General features: G+C 36.6%; 1 long non-coding RNA gene across 2 annotated transcripts in view; it reads right to left on the minus strand.

The window, feature by feature from the left end:
* LOC128317199 (uncharacterized) overlaps positions 1–15,345 on the minus strand; it is a 74,261-nt gene that overhangs the window by 40,246 nt on the left and 18,670 nt on the right. The window contains exons 2-3 of one of the 2 annotated variants that reach the window (XR_008300734.1): positions 7,238–7,453; positions 3,724–4,509 (exon numbers count right to left, since the gene is read on the minus strand). This is a non-coding gene — a long non-coding RNA (uncharacterized LOC128317199). Of the gene's footprint in view, positions 1–3,723; positions 4,510–7,237; positions 7,454–15,345 lie in introns of those variants that run through there. The other variant, XR_008300733.1, reaches the window with a different exon arrangement.

The following is a 15,345-nucleotide window of genomic DNA, read 5'->3' on the forward strand; positions in this document are numbered from 1 at the left end:
GATTATAAGACGCAGGGCCTTTTTGTTGTCATGGACCATAAGGTCCCACAAGATAGAAGATTTGAGTATTTATAAAAACACAGAAATTAAATCTATAAGCAGCATTGCACATTAACGTTCTGCTGACAGGGCTTTGCTGTGTATGTCCACCCTAGTTGCTTTATGCGTCTCTTGATGGTGCTGGTTGATACTCACAATTGCAATCAGGACTGAAGCTTACTCTGAATATTTCTAGCATTCTGCTCATCATCCTCATTCAGTATATCATCAAGAGCTTGTAGTGCTACACTATAAACAAACACACACAAAGTTGTGTATGATATCAGCTTGATCAAGATTATATACTGTACGCATCAGCTGGATCGAGGAAAGAAGCTTACCCATACATGTTCATTTCAGTACAGTTGGTTTTTTAGTTGCAGGAGTCTGACAACGACAATATCGTTTAATCATGCTGTTGGAGACACACACACCTGACTGCAACAAGAAATCCCTGATGTCAGCCAGGAAGTGTCCACATAGACCTCATCTTGTCACTAATCTCAGGAGAGATCTTCGTCATGGCTGAATGTCTTTTAGAAAGACTTTTTTAAATCCCAAGCTCCAAGAGTAGGACTATAAGTAGTTGCCATTCTATAGAGGCTGCACCATCATTTAATGTGGTACTAAATGTTATGATAATTGTGCAATTGAAATGATGAATTGATTTCAAAGAAGTGGTGTAATGTATTACAAATCACACAATTATGCAGCTATTCATTAAGAGGCATTTCAAGAGAAACAGTAGGCTATAGGCCATTTGGTGAGGGCCAGCTTTACATACAGTATTATATACAACAATAAACTTTTGAGAGCCTTTAAATAAGTGTACTGCCTTCTATTTTTCTCATTCATTAATAAACTGAGTAGACATTTATTAATTATCCATTAATAAATTATTCATTATTCATTAATAAATTATTAACTATTCATTAATAAATTGCAGCAATGTAGTCATATGAGTGGATTTTGTAAAAGCCATTTGAGAATTAATCATGAAACATGCCTCCAGCGTTGTTACCAGATATCTGAATGTTTTCTTCTAAATGTTTTTTAACATTTCTTTCTAAATGTATTAGAATATCTAAAATTTTTTGAACATTTAACAATGCGTTGAAATACCAAAAACATTTATCATGGATTAAGGTATAATGATAAATTAATAATAATTTTGCTGTCTTGTTCATTATAATGTGACTAAGTTTATCATCAAATGCATTCTACTGTAATTCACACCTTTGTGTAGGCTTATGTCAGGTAAAGTGGGCCACAAGGTCAAAAGGTTGGAATATCTTAAAATTGAAAATTGTCTTAAAATTTAACACCTAAAATAAGGTACTGGGAATGCTATCTTGATGATCTTAGAAAAAAAATGTTGACACAGAGGGGTTTCTGACATTTCTTCAAATCTGCTAGCACAAGACAAAATATAATTACAGTATTTTAAAAACATTGATAACTGCTTATATCAATACTGTTTGCAATGTAAAAAATTATTTCTCAATAAAACACTGGTGTGTAAATCATCAAGAACATTCATAATAATATAAACTTTCATAAAAATCCATACAATTTGTACATAGATAAAAATATAAACCATTATAAATATTTTCCTGTGCATCCACAGATTTTCCCCCAATTTCAGTCTAAGCCACCTAGACCTACAGTACTTAAGGGTGACGTGTGCCACATTACTAAATCAAGACAAACTAAAGAGTACCTGTACCATTTCAGTGAGGTGAAAATGTACACCGCATTGTTTTATGGTGGCAGGCTAAGGAACACAAAGAAGGTGATAATTCAAAATGCCTATAAAAAAAGATTATATTGACATTGGTTATTGTTTTCATATTACCTATGAAATGCAATGTTGTAATCATTCCACTATTTTGACAGACACCGTTGGTGGAAAACAGACCCCCCTCCCTAAACCAACAGCAGAGTGGTGGATGAAGCAAAAAAAGTGCACAGTCCAGAAAAAGCAGTAAATTCCCTGTTATTAGTGTATAATACAATGCATATAGTGTATTAATACAAAGCGCCTTCTTCCAATAGATGCAAGTGTTGTGTTTGAACAAGTTTCAAACACTGGACACCAAGAGAGAAAATGTGGTGGAGGACTTGAGGCCTGAGCTAGCGAGGCAGAATGCTGAGATTGGGGCCCTGAGGTGGGAGTTCCATGTCTGTAAGGAGGCATATGCAGATGTAACAGCAGCTCTTGCAGATTTAAAAAACGACACACACCGGGCTCGTCCAGGCCCACACACTTTTGTGATGCAGCTAAGAGAGGCACACACAGCAAGAGAGGCAACAGAATTGAGGACTCAACTCGACTGTGCCTGCCCCCCAACATCAGACTGTCCGACTGAGGTCACTGCTAGCCTGCGTGGAGATGCAGACAATAAATAAACAACATCTTCTGTTGTCACCGCGTGTCCAACGCCAACAAAACCAGCTGGAAGTTGCCATCCAGAACTCCAGTTTTCTTGTCCCTCAGCAGAGCAGCTAGAGATCCTAATGATGCAGAGTCAGGGATGGCTGGCTCAATATGGTTGCTTGCTGTTCCTTGCCATTTTACCAGAGCAGCAGTATAAAGAGTGGCCATTGACCACCAACTGGTATGGTTCGAGGGACAGATCTGCATTGCTAATGAACCTAAGGCACTTTATCTTGAAGACTGTTTCCCAGATGTTATCGCCTAATGTGTCTTAATGGATTAAGTAAATATTTAATGTAAAAATTGACAATGTAATTTATCATTTCTACATTTTAATTATTGCTATGTATTTTGGTAGTGTTGCTATGGATATTCTCCAGGCACCATGATATTTTTAAATGTCAGAAAATATCACAAATCCAGCTGGGAGAAAAAGAACAGCTGACCAAGGACTAATGTCTTGAAGTATTGTGCATACAAGGATAATCCAGCATGGTGTAAGGAGGCTTTTGTCAGGGGCCAAACTTTTTAGGTTTAGGCCTCCAGTAGATTCTATGACACTAAGAAAAAAAATCATCCTCATCATCATCATCACACAGTCTTAATGCCTTGTAATTCTTACATTTTGTTAATCTTACTCTTTTACTCGTTCTTTTTCTTATTCGTAATTGTAATTCTTACCGTTAGTGCTTAAGAATGAAAAGGACATTGGCTTCAACAACAGTGCAACAGCCACTAATGAAAACAATTCAGTATGACTGTTAGAAAATCACCAGCCAGTGGACCAACCACTAAGAAAATCTCTTTAAGGCCCATTTTCGCCAGAGGTTTCAGCATTTGAGCACCACTTTATTTGATCATATAATGCATGTCAATATTAATGTGGCAGTGCTGACATTTGCAGCTCCTATTTACTTCCCCATTGTGATAAAGCATGGAATTGGACACTCCACTTTTTTTTTCATTGACACAAAATATTCAACTGATTCGAATCACTCTGCCATTGAGAAGAGGTTAACAAACATAGCTAACCAAATTAGCATGTATCCATTAAAGCAGAAATGAAATAAAACTCTCAGCCAGACACAGCCGTTGGCTATATGTGTAAAGCAAAATATGCCATAGGCTACATTCATGCTTTCAGTTAGTGATATTTTTGTATCTCCGTAATGCCTATAGTGCCTTATCACCATGGAAAATCCCAATCGGAAATCAAAACACAATGGGTTAATTCAACTGTGAATTTGCAGTACTAAAACCATTGATGGTGGTAATCTTATTCTAATCTTAAATATCCGACTCTAATTTGTAATTTTAGTCTAACTGAATAATTTGACTCCAATTTATAAAGTTAATGTAACTAGTTTCAAATATGTTGGAAAAGTATTCTTAAACATTATACTCAAATCACAAAAAACAAACAATAAGTAGAAAAAAAAAACTTTACCACAGCTTATATTTACTATATATACATAGATATATATATATAGTCAGGTCTGGAAGAATTTGGACAATGACAGTTTTTGTGATTTTGCCTTTATACACCACCACAATGGATTTGAAATAAAATAATCAAGATGTGATCGAAGTGTAGACTTTCAGCTTTATTTTAAGAGGTTCCACAAAAATATGGCATTTACCATTTAGGAATTACAGCCATTTTCAACAAAGTACCTCCATTTTCAGGGGCTCAAAGATATTTGGACAAAGTGACATAATTGTAAATATAACCATAATTTTAATACTTCGATGAAAATCCTTTGCAGTCAATGACTGCCTGAAGTATGGAGACATCACCAAATCCTGAGTTTCCTCCCTGGAGATGCTTTGCCAGGCCTTCACTGCAGCCACCTTCAGTTGCTGCCTGTTCGTGGGTCTTTCTGCCTTCAGTCTTGTGTTCAGTAAGTGAAAAGCATGCTCTATTGGGTTGAGATCAGGCAACTGACTTGGCCATTGAAGAATATTCCATTTCTTTGCCTTCAAAAAGTCTTGAGTTGCTTTCACAGTATGTTTAGGGTCATTATCCACCTGCACTGTGAAGCGGCGTCCAATCAGTTTTGTAGCATTTGACTGAATCTGAGCAGAGAGTATAGCCCTATACACCTCAGAATTCATCTAGCTACTTCTGTCAGCAGTCACATCATCAATAAACACCAGTTAGCCTGTTCCATTGGCAGCCATACATGCCCATGCCATAACACTGCCTCCACCATGTTTGACACATGATGTGGTATACTTTGGATCATGAGCTGTTCCTTTCTTTTGCCATACTTTTCTCTTCCCATCATTCTAGTACAAGTTAATCTTGGTTTCATCAGCCCAAAGAATCTTATTCCAGAACATGGGAGGCTTTTTAGATGTTTTCTGGCAAAGTCTAATCTGGCTTTCCTGTTCTTGAATGTTACCAGTGGTTTGCACCTTGTTGTAAACCCTCTGTATTTACATTCATGAAGGCGTCTCTTGATTGTAGATTTTGACATGATACGCCTACCTTCTCCAGAGTATTCTTGACTTCTGTTGATGTTGTGAAGGAGTTTTTCTTGGCCAGGGAAAGGATTCTGCGATCATCCACTTTAGTTGTCTTCCATGGTCTTCCAGGCCTTTCAATGTTGTTGAGCTCACCAGTGCTTTTTTTCTTTTTAAGAATGTACCCAGCTGTTGATTTGGCCACACCTAAGGTTTTTGCTATCTCTCTTATAGATTTATGTTGTTTTTTGTCAGCCTAATGATGGCCTCCTTCACTTGCATTGAGATCTCCTTGGACTTCATATTGGTAGCTCCAGTCGAACAGCTGCCAAATGCCAACTCAACTCCAGACCTTTTATCTGCTTCATTTGTCTTGAAGTAATGAGGGAATGGACCGCACCTGGTCAATTAACTTCTTATCAGTCAATTGTCCAAATACCTTTGAGCCCCTGGAAATAGAAGTACTTTGCTTAAAATGGCTGCAATTCCTAAATGGTAAATGCCATATTTTGTGGAACCTCTTAAAATAAAGCTGAAAGTTCGATCACATCTTGACTGTTTTATTTCAAATCCATTGTAAAAGGATTTTGTGATTTTGCCATCAAAAAATAAAAAAACTCTGTCATTGTCCAAATACTTTCAGACCTAACTATATTTATATACATATATATACATATTTCCTTATTATGACAAATTAAGGAGATAAAAGTTCTGGAGTTGATTCCAAGCGCTGAATATGCATTTGGTATCTGTTCATGGGAACTCTCAATATACGGCCCAAAGAGGAGTCAATGCAAATGAAGGAGGCCATTATTAGGCTGAAAAGACCTATCAGAGAGACAGCAGAAACTTTAGGAGTGACCAAATCAACAATTTGGTACATTCTTAAAAAGAAGGACTGCACTGGCGCAGCAACACCAGAAGGCCTGGAAGACCACGGAAGACAACAAAAGTGGATGATCGCAGAATTCTCTCCTTGTTGAAGAAAAACCCCTTCATAACATCTAGCCAAGTCAAGAACACTCTGGAGGAGGCAGGTATATCACTGTCAAAGTCTACAATCAAGAGAGGCCTTCATGAATGTAAATACAGACAGTTTACCTCAAGATGCACACCACTGGTAACACTCAAGTACAGAAAGGCCAGATGAGACTTTGCTAGAAAACATCTAACTATAAATCCTGCCCAGTTTTGAAACAAGATTCTTTGGACAAACCAAGATTACACAGAAGAGTATGGAGAAAGAAAGGACAGGCTCATTATCCAAAACATACCACATCATCTGTCAAACATGTGGAGGCAAAATTAGCCTGGACAAGCTAGAGTGCGTAGGATTTTTTTTTTCTTACTTGTTAAAAATAAAAAACATGATTACTGAGTCAAGAAAGTCAAGAATTGCAAATGTTTTCACATCTTCATTGACGTGTAGGTAGAAGACACAGGTAACACTGCCAAATTAAGAAAGACCTTCTTGGAAATTACCATACTTTCAACTATATTGGTGACACTGATAACATCACTCTATAGAAAGTGGTATACTTGGCATACCTTCAGCTATATGTTGACATTTGAATGAAAAAATGGAGGTCTGATGAAATTAAGCTTGTCTAGCATCCTTATTTATAAATGATCCAGAATTATATTTATGTGGTTTAAATTGGTTTTGTCAGGAGAGAACACAGCGTGAAATGCTTAGAATTTAATTATAATATTTTCTGACGTTATTATGGGCTTTTTTCTTTTTTTTTGTTTTGTTTTCTTTTTTCTTTCTTTTTTTTCTTTGCAGTTATTGCTGATCCTCTCACTAAAAATATCCCACTGAAAACAACAAAAACTAACAGGACAATGTTATGTCATATGTCAATGTCAATGTTATGTCAATGTCAGATGGATTTTAAAAAATACTGAATGTACTGTATTTCCAGGCAGCACTGAGGGCAACTCCCCCGATTTTCGTAAAATTTTGGTACTGTCATTAAAACATCTATATTCCTATGTTCAGTACATTTAATTCACATACATTCCTATAGTCCAGTTCATTTAATTCACAAGTAAATAGTGTCAAAATAAAGCCAACTTTGCACTTTGACCTCATTGTATCAGTTCAATTTTAAGTCCTTTGAGTACAGACTTAAAACAAAAATTGTTACTGTAGTATTTCTTGTAATTACCTCATTTTGCAGACATTTCTGTGGATAAAACGTCTGTACTGTTTATATATGCATATGCATATGTATATTTAAAGTCATTTAATAAACACATGATACCAAGATTGCCATAGCAGTTTTTGTTTACCTTTGAAAATGATGGAAGGTGTTTTGTGTTCCAAGAATCTGCTGCATGTCCCTTTTCCAGAGGCCCTGTTTCCAAGGCAACCCTTCATGTCTCCACTTGCCAGAACTGGCAGCAATGTCTGCAGGATGCCCCCAGGTGCACAGACAGAAATATCACTGACAAGGTCAACTTGAGCCAGGTAAGGAGCTTCGAAAATCACCAGGTAGCCTTTCAAAACTGTGAAAAAAAAACCACATTCACAGAGGAGAGAGCCTGAATGGCAATACCAAGAGGCTAATTAGACATTCTAGCACATGTCATGTCCCTATGAACAGTGAATAGAATTCCAAGGGGAATGTGGTATATGGTACAAATGGCATTTCCTGGGGTTGGCAGGTGTGTTAGAATAGGAATAGTCTAAATATGCACCGGGGTTGGGATTAAGAAACACCATAAGTGTACATACACTCAAAACCTCTTACAGCTTATGTAAGCTGATATAACCATTCAGCCTCCATGCCATAATGGAACAATAATTAATATAATTATTCCAGCAAACATTTTGACATCTTAGGGAAGACCACAATGTCTGGGTGGACTATCACTTATCATATTAGGCAAAAGCTTATCTTCACATGCCTCATTTTTCCTCAAACTGCATATATCAGTAGTATAGACTTTCATAGACAAGCAGGGTTTAGTTGACCTTCTGGCTCCACTCCGGATTACAGCAATGCTATCATCATCCCTGAAACTAGGCTGGAGCCACCGGCTGAAGATGGCAGAAATTAATCAAAATTTAATCTTTCTCCACAGTGTGGGGTGGGTAGGGGGGAAGAAGCTAAGACTCCAATCCACAGCCTGAAACCTGAGAGAGCTGTTCTCAGGTCTCTCTCTGTGTCTCAGTGCTGTAAAGATGGAGAGATTGAACAATTTTATGAAATGCAATACTGTAGATACAGCAAATGAATGTACTTTAATGATCCTCAAAGACTGTGGCACTGCAGTAGCTGAACAACATGGGACTGTAAATACACAGGCTACATACACCTAAATACATAATCTATACATATTTCCATAAACACGCAGTGCAAATCCATTAATCCACAACCAAGACAAGTGCAAAGGCACAACACCACAGCTATTTATGTTCAGTACTGGTCTCAGTGTTAGTCATGTTTCATTTTGAAATTATATGGTTATGGAAGCATATGAATTGTTTAACCTGATGGCCATGTTTCAAGACCACCAGAAAAAGTCACTAGGAAACAGACTTTAAATGTCTCATTTAAACTTTGATTAATTTAATAATGAAAAATTATTATTCTCCCCATGTTCTAAAAAAGTTTCTTTTATCAAGCTGTCACCCACACAGAAGTATTCCTAAAATTAATATAAATAAATAAATAAATAAATTTTAAAAATCTTAATTATTTTATAAATGTTATTCATATTATATGCAATAGACAATTTAAACTTTTATTCATGAAATTTGATTTTCATAAAATTTGTTTACTATGAATTATATAATGTATAAATATGGCTCAAACATAACCAGTCTATAATCCCAAATTATATGTTTATATAAGCATCATATACATAAACAATATGTATATCATATACATTTTAGCATTTGTTTCAGAGTCAGCTAGAAGCATCTCTTTCTGAATATACTTAAAGATGTATGTCCCACACTGGGATCTGGATTCGGTGCTAAGCCATTTTGTGCCACTTGTCATTTGAATCCATGAAACATACATGTGTAAAATGTCTCTCAATTAATCCTTTGTTTAGTAGTGTTTATAATTAATTATAAATACATATTACATAAGGAAGAGGGATAAAGAATGAACTGAGGCTAAAATACTGAAACAATAATATGCTAATATCAGTTAGTTCCAGTATGTCCAATAATGTAGTATTTCATCATCTCCACCCATTTTAGAATTGTAATCAACAAGATCGAGGTATGAATTTGAAGCATGGCTTTTTCATTTCTTGCCCAAAAGTGTTAGATAAAATGAAGAAAACATTTTTTCGGATCCCTCTACCTGCACACTGTAATGTTATCACTGTCACACCATTTGATGCACTCCCCTCTCTTCAGCTTTCCACTTCTGATGAGGTAACTCAATATAACAATATGCATCAGCTTGCAGCAAATTATAACTCCACGAATGACTGCAAGTTTTCCTTTCCAGTGTAGACATTAAAAGTAAGACCTCAGAAAACATTATTTTCAAGCAAAGGCAATATCCTGCAATTGCATGATAAATCATACAGTATACAACAGTGGGTTACACAACAGAACACCCTGAAGGCTGGGGCATTTGTTGCATTAAAGTATGTTTAATGTGTATAAAACCTTAAATGTAATATTAAAAGAAAAACTGAAATGTAATATTAAAAGAAAAATGTAATGTCTAATTGTCTAAAATATAGTTTGTGACCAGTTGCTGTTTTCTGTGAGAAATGACATCAGTATATTGCGGCTGGGTCAGTGAAACGCAGAGCGATCAGCAGAGGCCACTGTGGGGTCTAGACAGTTAAGACAGCTTTCTTCCTGGCTATCACTATGGCCAGATAAGTCTGTGTATAGCTTGCCTTATCTATCAGCACACACTGCCTGTGTTGAAGACCAGAGTTCAATCATGTCACACTGTGGCTAAGCTTTCCTGGCACCACAGCATGTTAATAAACCTATCAGCTTTTCCAGGCCAGCCCTGAGTCCAGCAAGGGCCCCCAAGTGTTATGTAGAAGTGACTGCCAGCTGGAGGTTCAAAGACCAGCTGTTTCTAAAGACAGGTTAGGCCATTGGTTAAAATAAGTGACTGTGCACACAAACATGAATACAGCTCAAGAGGCACCTTTTCCCATTAAATTCTACGTGCACAGTGGCCCCGTTGGCTGCACTAAAAGGAACATCTCCAGATTTTCAGACTGAATGTTGCTTCATCGCTTTGTGGTGAGTTTGTTTGTTTCTCCTCCACAAAAGAGTAGAGTATCAGGCGTTTGGCCAATTCTTATCCTTAGTAAAGAATGGTATCAGCACCTTGAGCAACCTATACCCAATGGAGAACAATATCAGTATTCCAAGTGATTTTTATCCTCAGTAGAAATAGTATCAGAACTTTGAGCGATTCTCATCCTCAATAAAGCACAGTATCAACACTAGTTCTGAAGGAAACGGTCCCAGTTTGTTTAAGAACAGTAGAACATAAGGAAGTACACACTTAGTTGTAGAACCATGTTTAACCTTGCGATATACTGCACTAGTAATCGATTGTAGGTGGGGGGAGTGAATGACCAGCGCTCTCTTCCACCCTCAATACCACGACTGACGTGAGACCCTTGAGCAAAGCACCGAACCCCCAACTGCTCCCCGGGCGCCGCAGCAAAAAAGGCTGCCCACTGCTCCGGGTGTGTGTTCACGGTGTGTGTGTTTGTGTTCACTACTGTGTGTGTGCACTTGGATGGGTTAAATGCAGAGCACAAATTCCTAGTATGGGTCACCATACTTGGCCACAAGTCACTTCACTTCACTTCAATACATATGGAGGAAAGTGGAGAATTTTTGGAATATACAGTAGATTTTGTTACATTTACACTACAATGAACAACTTCTGATATTACAATGAATGTCACCTGTTAAATCTACTATTCTCTACTTCTATAGTGAAACTGTTCCACATTCAGACACATAATCTGTAATCAACACTAAATTAAAATCAGGCTTACAATGAGCTGGCATTTAAAACTGCTAATCTTTATTAGCAAGAACAAAATGTATTATAGTGATACAATAACTCCATTTCATACAGTGAATGGATTTAAAAGTTTAAAATTTTCCTTGTGAAAGGTTTTGATTTTGTAGTGCCTAACATGATGACAAAACAAATCCTTAAATGTTTAAGGAACAATTATTGTGATTGTGCTTTTGAGGTAATCTCTCCAGGGGTCTAATTAAAAGTGGCTGTGTGTTTTTCCTCTCCCTGCTAGTACACTTAGATTAATCAAGCATTCATACACAGCCTGTGGTTAGACAGCCTAATTTATTCCCATCCAGTGTGAAAAACTTTGCTCCCCTCCTATATAAAAAAAGACAGATTTAGTGTTTTGTGACATGATCATTTTATATTTTCACACTTCACAGTGTAAATATACAGTACATGCAAAACACTGTTTCCTCTGCTGGGTGGTGAAATGTTGTTTACTCTTGCCTGTCAGATCATGCTGATAATATAAACTGTGCGAGTAGGTTTATTAAATTCATATGAATAATTTTGCATCTCACTAGAATGAATTAATAATGAATGAAACTAAATTTGTCTAAGTTAGGCTACATATTTGAAAGAAAATGTAATGATTTTGAATAAATGTTACAGCAAGTTCATAACAACAAGAATATTACATTATATGATCTTTAATTCACACCAAATGATTGGGTTGGGCATACCATGATTTTCATTTATTGCTGAATAATATGCTTATATCTGAAAATAAAGAAGATAAAAAAATACATGTATGCTAATTGTACATTCAAAACTGAATATTAAATACTGCTGCATTTAGGGATGTAGCATAATTGAATGAAGCATAAAGTATGAAAATCATATAATTTCACATTTTCAAAAACATTTCAGCATCAGGTTGGCATGGGAAATACTAATATACTGTAATATATTCTTATTAAGAGGTGTACTCTCTATTAGGGGTTGTAGTCAGGGACTTCTTTAGCTCTAAAAAGAAAAAAAGTCCACAGTCCCAGATTTATTTTTTGAACTATTCAAATATTAGGCTTATTATCAAATACAAAGATACAATGATATTCTGGCTATTTATTGGAGCTTTTTTATTCCTGAACTTTCCACGACACCTTAGGTCCAAGGTTGCTATTATTTATAGATTTGTTTTTGAGTTATTGAGGTTTGCATTAAACCCATTCAATTAAAGTGACCAGTCAAATATGCTAATAACTGTAAGAATTTATACAACTTTGATAATTATGGGAAGTGATTTCCACCTCTGTACAAAAGTTAAAAAGTCACTGACACCCTGGCTCTGCTTCATGGACTGCAATTTGAGAACCACTGGTCTATATTTTATTACTTACATCACAAGAAAAGACCTCAAAGAACTATAAAGTTAAGACAGTGTCTATTTGCACTAAAGACAAATAGCTGCCCTTGCAGGCAGCTGTCAGTTACACTAAGTCGGTCACCATTAGTCAGGGGGGTTAGATAATTGTTTGTTGATATTACAGCTCATCGGCCCCATTAATAGAAGGTTATGTAAAATGGAAGCCAAACTTTTGAAATATATTATTCAGTATTTTAATCAACAGAACATAGTTTACTCTTAACATCCATTTGTATTAAAATATTTCATGTGAATGAGCAGGTCACTGTTATTATGTGTGTGGCTTATGATAATTATACATGCCACTTTGGTAAAAATTCTTTTAAAAAATTGCATTTTGCAATTTGCAAAGACGAATTTATAAATATTGTGACATTTTATGTTTCTTATGTTTATTTTAGAATTGTGATATTTAATGTTATTTTACTTTTCTTTATTTTTTGATATTTTGTGTTCTGTTGTGTTATAATTGCGATGTAATCTTGTAATCACAAATAGCATTTAAAACTTGTAATCACAAATAGCATTTAATCTGTCTTTTCACTTACTGCAAAATAGATACTGTCTAAAGTTGACTCTATAACTATTTCAAATTTGCTCACCATAGTATGCTGCCAAACCCTACATGTAATACATAAAGTACATTTCATCTTCAGTTTAGGCAGATAAAAAAAATAGGCAGATAAAAGACATTGTTTGAAATTATACATTAATTAACAAATCAATGTATAATGCAATGTATCAGCAATTTCTCTGTTATTTCTGTGATCTATGTCTAATATTGATCCGTGAAGTTTCAGTAAAAAAATAAATTTCTGTAAGACAGTGAGTATTGGTCAGTTTTCATACAACTCATACAGACCATACAGACAGTAGCACAGAAACATTACTTGCTGTACCACCAATTGGATACTCAATTATCCCCAGGATTATTTTTGTTTGCAGGTATAAATTATTATCATAATTAGAGATTAGAGTGAGCAAGAAGGTCACAAGAGAAGTAATTAGAGGTGTTTTCATATTTTGGACTGATAGAAACAAGAGTGAGAAGAGACTTTCTCACTGGTCGGAAAGACAGATGCATTTAGTTTATTTTATACCATATTTCTGATTCAATGATGATACAGATAATTTGAGGTTTTCTGTTTGGACTATTACTTCTGGAAATATTCCAGAACTCTTACATGGCCAAGGCATGTCTCAGAGCTTGATTATTGGATGGGGAAGTGAGTGGGAAAACCTTTTTTTTTTCACAAGCCTTCCCTTGATGATGAAACTGCCAAAATGTAGGGGAGAGTCATCAATCCTCACCTCCCACCTTCCTGAGAAACTGTCATTCACACCTGTTCTTCTTACTGCACTGCAGTATTTATGGGCTAGAAGGCTGAATGAGAGTTGGCTCCACTCCATTACACTTTTGATTCCCCAATTCCAGAGGGAACGCAGGAAACTTTTAATGTCACTTATGAAGGAGATGGGGAGAGATGCGTCTTCTTTATTTTCTCTCTTATCTCTCTCTTATCTCTTCTTCTTCTTCTCTCAGTTTCTGAATGTCTGTGTTTTCAATCATGGTATGTGCAGTATCTGTGTGCCTTTAATAGCATATACATGTCAGGGTGTAGCTTTGAAAGAGACCATGGAGTGACTTCTTTGCCCTAGTTTTGCTTAATGAACTGAACTCTGCATTTGCATGCCAAGTCTGAGAGCTTTCTGACAGATTACTTTGCCTAACCATGGATGCAACTGGTTACAGTGAATAAAGGCAGGCAGTTCCAAACAAGGATGAATAGCGAGGAAATAGCAGTAGCTAGCATCATCCATACCACACTAGACGAGTTGTCTAGTTGTCTGCCACAGTTGATCCCATTACCATCATACCATCCACTCCAAGCCACATCGTCAGGTCAACACCCAAGTGTTCCAAGTGAAGTGCCACATTTTTCTCCTGCAATGCTCACTATCTTTGTCGTAACAAGATCTCATGTCAAAATTGCCCAAAAGATTACTCATAGGCAGGGTGGTACATGGGCTACTGCAGTGTGTTATGCTCTTCTGCAGTGTGTTTGATCATCCTTCCGAGGGCATAGAAGCTGGTGAGCAAATATTAACCTTCTAACGAGGTCAAGGTACACTAGCAGAGCTCACCCTTGAGTTCCAAACGCTAGCAGATGTAGATGGTATGAACCAGGTTTAGAAAGATGTCATTATTGAGTAAGCTTGCAGAGATAGCCATTTGTCACTGGACTCTCTCATTGACCTGGCCATTTGTCTTGATTAACTGTTAATGGAAAGAACACAAAGTGCCATTACTCAATGCTCCTTCCTCCAAGAAGAGAATCAGACTCAGAAAACCCATGGACATTGGTCACACTCAACTTATTCTATCTGAGCACCTACAATGCCCTGAGAGGGGTCTATGTTTTTACAGTGTAGAAGCAATCCATATCAACTCGCAGTATTCTACAGTTCAAGAGGTTTATCAATATGGACTGTGCTTGGTGGTCAAACCACCTGCTAATGTAATGAGTCAATTTTAGTCTTCACCTGCTAAACCTTTTCTACTTAATGTGATATTGCATCCCTCATAGATCAAGGCATGGCTCAACAATTTTGTTTGAGCTGCAAAACTGGAAACATTCAAGCCCTTGATTGTTGACCCAAAGGAAATGGAGTCATCATTTCCTACACTCGACCAGTCATTCTGGAAACAACTGCATTATAATAATTTCCCTCCTTGTAATCTTATCATCCTAGGATTACCCTGGATCCAGTCACACAGTCCACCCAGAATAAAAAGGACGTTGGCCATGTAAAGATTATTGAGGTCTGAACCAAATAACTATATCCCATGTCCTTTTCCCCCGCCCTAGCACAGAAATCAACCTGTGTATTCACTATACAGACTGCGCATAAGCATAAGTCCCTTAAAATCCTATCAACTAAACTATTTTAATTCTTCATTTCTAAACATCCCTGGTCACACATGGCCA

The sequence above is a fragment of the Pangasianodon hypophthalmus genome, chromosome 2, assembly GCF_027358585.1.
Source record: "Pangasianodon hypophthalmus isolate fPanHyp1 chromosome 2, fPanHyp1.pri, whole genome shotgun sequence".
NCBI lineage: Eukaryota > Metazoa > Chordata > Actinopteri > Siluriformes > Pangasiidae > Pangasianodon > Pangasianodon hypophthalmus.